This window comes from Olea europaea, unplaced genomic scaffold (assembly GCF_002742605.1).
Source record: "Olea europaea var. sylvestris unplaced genomic scaffold, O_europaea_v1 scaffold317, whole genome shotgun sequence".
In the NCBI taxonomy this organism is placed as follows: Eukaryota; Viridiplantae; Streptophyta; class Magnoliopsida; order Lamiales; family Oleaceae; genus Olea; species Olea europaea.
Window position 1 is genome coordinate 62036 of NW_019250508.1, and position 6328 is coordinate 68363.

Sequence of the window (6328 nt, forward strand, 5' to 3'; positions counted from 1 at the left end):
AAGATATAACCTCGATTAATTTGGAGCTTGTGCTCTGATACCAACTAATGTGAACCCGCGGAGTAATGGAGACTAAAAAATCCACAAAAGATTGTCGAACCCAAGAAAGCCAAAGTTAATCCCGGTTTATGGATTTGAATCAAGAAATATGAACCAAGCAACCCATCAATACAATGACTTGAAGGATGCCTTGATTACAAAATTTGTAACTCGCACCCGTTGTTGATTGCCATAAGATTTACACCTTGATAAGTTCAAATTGCTCCAAGAAGAACAACAGATTGCCTTTCTTTTATTTCTCTCAAAGTAATGTCAAAAATCGTACAATTAAAAGAATGAAAAACATATTTATACTAGCCCTAAAATCTAGTGAAAAACGGAAAATATAAATAAAGGATTACAAGAATTTTACCAAAACTAGAATTCAAACAAAATAAGGAAATTTGCGAAAAAGGAAACTTTGCATGTCACATTGTACCATGCGACCGCATAGTGTTGAAGTTCGATCTCGACTTCGGTTGCTTGAATCAAATTGCTCCAAACGGTTTCGGTTCTCGACCCCAACGTGGGACTTGCCCCATTTTGTGCCATGATCAATGCCTCGCCAATTGTTGATTGAACAAGTAACCACATCGCTTGATTTGTCAGCTTGCCCTCGAACGCTTCATCGGTCCACCTTTGGTAATTATCAGGTCCCATCCTGTGCTCGTCTTCATTGGGCTCAGCTCTTGGATCACATCACTTCCAAAGACAACAACTGCCAAGATCAACTGAAATTTCCTCAAGTAGATCGTTGGAGCTGAGATCCAATTTTTTTTAAAAGAACATAGACCTGATAAAGATGGTCGGGGTAGAGGTAAAGACCCTTCTGATGGTTTCGCTCGAGTTGGGTAGCTAGCGAAAATGCGGCAACAATATTCTTGGTCCATAATTTTCATCTATCTATGACCGCTTCAACTAGGACTCCAATACCCACTAGAATTTGAGTTGCATTCAACAGATACCATATCCATCCTTAAGAATATTGTTAGGTTTTGATATGTGAAGAATACTATAGAAGAATTGAAGGTTGGGAGTGTCTAAATTGTGAATTAAGATATTAAAGTTTGTGAATTAAAAATTGGAAGTTCATGAATCAGATTCAATCAAGAGAAGTAGCCCACACATTTGTAGTTTCAGTTTTATTTGACGTGAGATTTATCTCTTAACATGCCACGCACAAGATTGTTGCTCATTTTAAGCAAATCAATCTACAAATCTGTGTACTCATTATTTTTAGTCTTAATCGAATCGAAATATTCATTGGACCTTAATATGCTTTGATACCATGTTAAAGATATGGAATTCTATTTTAAAAGATCAATATTATTAAGATGAGTAGCCCAATCCCTTATATGTTAATTTATATTTTAATCTTTATTCGATATGAAATTTATCCCTTAACATTTACAACATACATAACCACTCCAAAAATAATCATAAAATTTTTTCATCTAAGATTTTCACAATTTTTTCATCGTGAATTAGTGACTGGACTCTACTTTCAAGACAATTTTATTTCGCAAATTGGCCATTTCCCACATCTTGAATTCATATCTTTGGTGCCAAATTGGTCGTTTACTTTTCAATTAATTTTTAATACATCACTACAATATTGAGGTGTCATAATTTTAGAGATGCCACCTATAAATTAAAAAAAAAAATTGTCATAAAATTTAGTGGGTTTTGATGTCTTTACAATTGTGACACTTCAAAATTGTAATTCAGTGTCAAAATTTTATAGAAGACAATCAACGAAGACTGTAGATCTAGGCTCTCACCAACCCCCCTTTCAACAAGGGAAAGAGATGAGCAAAAATACTCCTATTACCAAATGCACAATCTAGAATAAAATACTCATGTGCAGAAAGTTGTACAACACAAATTGTAGGGACCAGAAGTCCTCCACATGTAACTTTGATTGGAAATTTAGCCAGACAACTTAACAATTCGATAAATGAAAATCTTAAATGGCCTAAGCCAATGATATCAATACATGTTCAATGCAATAGTAAAGTATGCCAAACGAATGAAGGATAAGACGTACGATATAAGCCACAATGATTTCAAAAACATAGGCAACCTCACCATAATAACATTTAATATACAAGGGGAGACACAATACATAGAAAGATAGACCAAATATTTGACAAGGATTTTGGTCTTACAATACTAAGCAACGTAACACCCAATACAACACCAATCAGAACAATAGAAAAATTAGGATTCTTTTTTTCCATGCATTGAATTGACTTGAGAAAATATAGGAAGCCACAATGTTTATTTATTTATTTATTAATTTTTTTTATAGCAGGATAAAAAATGGTAAAACGTACATAGACAACTACCAACAGAATCAAATGACATTGTAAGACCCTCCTTGTGGTGACTAGTAATCAAACGATAGTGTCTCCTGTACCTTGAAGGTAGTGGAGGATCTCCAACTTTGAATTTGATTGCCCTATTCCTCGATAGGATCTACATTCCAGTTCAATTGATTGACACCAAAACTCAGTACGTCGATACTCTTTTCTGCCTCTTTTGATATTTTCAATTCTTGGTCCCCAGGATGAGTCTCCATATATTGCGCCAATGTCTCTTTCACATCTTCTTTGTACACTAACTGAATCCCACATCCTTTTGGCTTGATCCACGCCTCTTCCATTGCCTTAATTGTAAGAAATCCCTCTATTTTAGCTCAATCATTTGACTGAAAATTCGAAAATAGAAGTTGGAAAAGGTGGAATGATAAATAGCCTATCCAAACAGGAGCAGATTCATAGCTAAGTGGCAGTTTGAGTGATATTAGCGGTGAACTCCACATGATCCCGGCTTATCAATTTGAACGTGACCCCTATTTCTTTATCTTGGTACCGATGCTAAAAAATGATAGAAAACTACAATCCTAATGACATTCTCATGCCAATATGTAGTTAAAGGGATGGTTACTGAACCACTCTAGAACCTAAGAATGTCAACGAGTAAAGTCGAGCTGACTCGATTTTTTTCTTTTTTTTCTCCCTCTTAGCTACCTATTTGGTAGCTAAAACAGTTGCCAAACAAGTAGCAGATTGAGTTATTTATTTATTTATTTATTTTTTTGACGGATCGGCCTGTGTGGCTCGACCACTTGACCCAACTTGAGCCGACTCCCCAAAATGGAGCTTGGCCCGAGTCTCGAGCTGGGCTAAGCCACTAATGGCCCGACCAGGCAAGCCCAATTGCCACCCTATGTGTGTGTGTGTGTGTGAATTCAAATTCAGAACAAGATTGGATGATACAATAACAACAACAATGGTGATATGGGTAATCATTCTTCGTGACTGAGATAATTTGGCTTTGAGAAGAATTTCAAGGTAAGTAATCCAATCTGTGAGATTCTTGTAGTGGGTAATATTCGCATTCTGGTAAAATTTTTGATCTTATTAATTGTTGAATTTTTATATATGATTTCATATTTAAGAGTTATATGTAATTTTGTTGTATAACCTGCTTTGTTAGATTTCAAATCATGATGTGTAAATGTAATCTTACAGCTATGTTTGTCGAAAACACATATGGCTGTTGATTCTGACATCATGTTAATTCTTACTAGTTGTTTCGCACGGGTAGTCGCTAACAATTAATAAAGGGATCAGACGATCGTGTAAGGAACAGACCTCTTGAGACAAAGTCTCAAAAAGGGATATCTTATTGGCGATAATTTACAATTGAAAATAAACAGAATGCCTCCAAGGGGCGCAAGTACACAAGTACTAAAAGAAGTGTTTAAATCTAAACTAAGAAATTAAAATTACATATTCTCTGTTTGAGAGTGTTTGATTCGGGGTCCTCCTTCTCTATGTCTTCTCTTCCTTTTATATTCCCTTAATGATGTCTTCGTGATAAATCGCTTGGAAACTGCTTGATTACTATATAACTACCTACTTTCTTTATGGTGGCTAACTCGTCGTGGAACTGTCGTCTCTAACTGTTGCCATTACTCTTTGTCATTCAACCGCCTTCTCCTTGAATCGTGGAATGTGATAAGTTCACTCAATAACTGCTTCAATAACTGTTATTCTGGATAGCCATAATGTTTTATGCTTGTTAAGATCCTGGGCAATTCGAAGGTTTGGGCGAGAACGGGGTCATCGTTCTGGGTGACCGTAAGGTACTTCATTCGCTCAGATTCTGGGCGTCTTGCAAGCTTGGGCGATGATGTTACCGTGTTCTTGGGCTTCAACTGTATTCATCAATAATCCTGTTTGAACCTTTATTTTGGATTCCTCAATTGGGCTTTACTCTTTGGGCTATTTGATTTGGGCTGTGCTTTTAGTGTATCAACAATTATCCCTCAATATGGCAGAATTAATACCAATTATTAATCTTTGCCATATTCACTTTGTATTTTTCAGCAATATTTGAAATTCCCAAGAATTTCAATCATTATTTCCTTCTATGCCTAAAAAGGTACAACGTTGCAAACCCTTATAAACCCAAAAGACATGCCATTTCATTGCACCACTAAAACATGTCTCTATATTTTGTGCTTCTTCCTTGCTATTTTACTGTTCATCTCCTTGCTTCTCTGCTACGATTCTAAGGCAAACCTTAACAAAACTATAATTTGTTCCCAATGGCGACTTCCTTGCACAAGCTAATGCCGACCTCAATGAATTCTATCTGGGTCCATCGTTCAATGATGCCGAAGCCGTTGGACAAGTGGCGGTGGGCCAGCTGTTCCCTTGTACTCAAGGTCCTACTTTCCTGAACTCTCTGCCATTGAGGCCGATTCGCGAAAAAGGTATTCATACTTGGCCCAAAGCTGATGTTATTTTTCGTAGATGGCATGCACGTCTTGTAAGTCATGGCCCCACCAAGGCGATTTTTGATTGTGCTGGGATTTCAGATTTATTAGAAATTTCTCTTCAACCCCCAATTTTTAACCCATTACTTTTTTCTATTGCTTTGAGTTTTTGGTCTTCTGAGTATAACACTTTCATTTTCCCTCTTGGTCCCATGTCTATTACTTTAAGGGATATTAGAGCCCTAGTAAAACTTCCGCTTTTGGGCGATACCATCTTTCCTGGTATCTTGATTTCCAGTGTTGTCCCGAAATTTGACAAGAAACTTACCGAGTCCTATTCAAGCCTGCAAGGCTTTTATAATCACTCAAGCGATGAACCTTCCCATACTGAGCGTGTGGCCTTTCTTCAGATTTGGCTCTGTAAATATATTCTTTGTGTGCCAAGTATGAAACCTTCTATGAGCTACTTACCCATAGCGCATGAATTAACGCGTAGTAGGCCTTTGAACTTATGTTCCTTCTTTTTAGCCGCCCTTTATAGAGGCATGGCTTCCCTTTGATTTCAACTGAAAAATGGTGCATCTCCCACTAGCAGTGGCCCCCTTTAGTGCACTCAACTGTGGTTGAGAGCATATTTTCCACCACTTGATTTTCCATCCATTTTCCTTCGTTCTGCTAGCTGCTATGGGCTAGCCATTGGTTCACTGACCCTGTAAACATGTCCAGTAGGGACATTTTTTCATTCTTTTATACCTTAAATTCGATTCCTTCTTTCTTTCCTTTTTCTGCTCACTTAACTCCAGATTATGTACAACCTCCATCCACCCTAGATAGTGCGAGTGCCTCTCTGCTTGTTTGGGTTCAATTTTTGATTGGGAGGGAATTGTTCCACGATATCTTAACTAGAACCAATGCCAAAGTTTGCTCGTCAACTTGGTTTTGGCCAAACTTGGCCTGTTCCTCCTTGTTACTCCAAAAACTTGACAGACCATTTTCACACTATTAATAAAGCAGAGGCACAAGCTATAGATGCTCGCAACATTCTTTTGACGAGCAAATTTTCATTAGCCCCTTGCAATTGTAGCCACGCTGTCCATCCTCTTTTTGAACAGTTTTGGCCATCAGTAACACGCCAATTATTTGCAACTGATGCTAATCGTGCCTTCCATTTATTGGACCAGCCAGGCACTCCCTCTACTTATCCCATTTTGGTCACCCCTGTGTCCATTAGGAATCCTTCCCCCCCTGCTCGCGCTAAACATTCTATCCATCCATCTGCTTCTCTACCTGCCAAGGCTACTGCAGCTAAAAGTGCCTTAAGCTGCAAACGGCCAGTTTCAGCATCTCCCATTTTGCAGGATGATGATGATGATGATGACGCTTCTCTCATCGTTAGGAGAAAGGTAATTGAATTTTTTTATTCCTAAACATACTTTTCTATGTACTAATGGTTTACCTGAATTTCTCAGAAAAGTTCAGCCTTTCCTTCGAAGGTTTTGG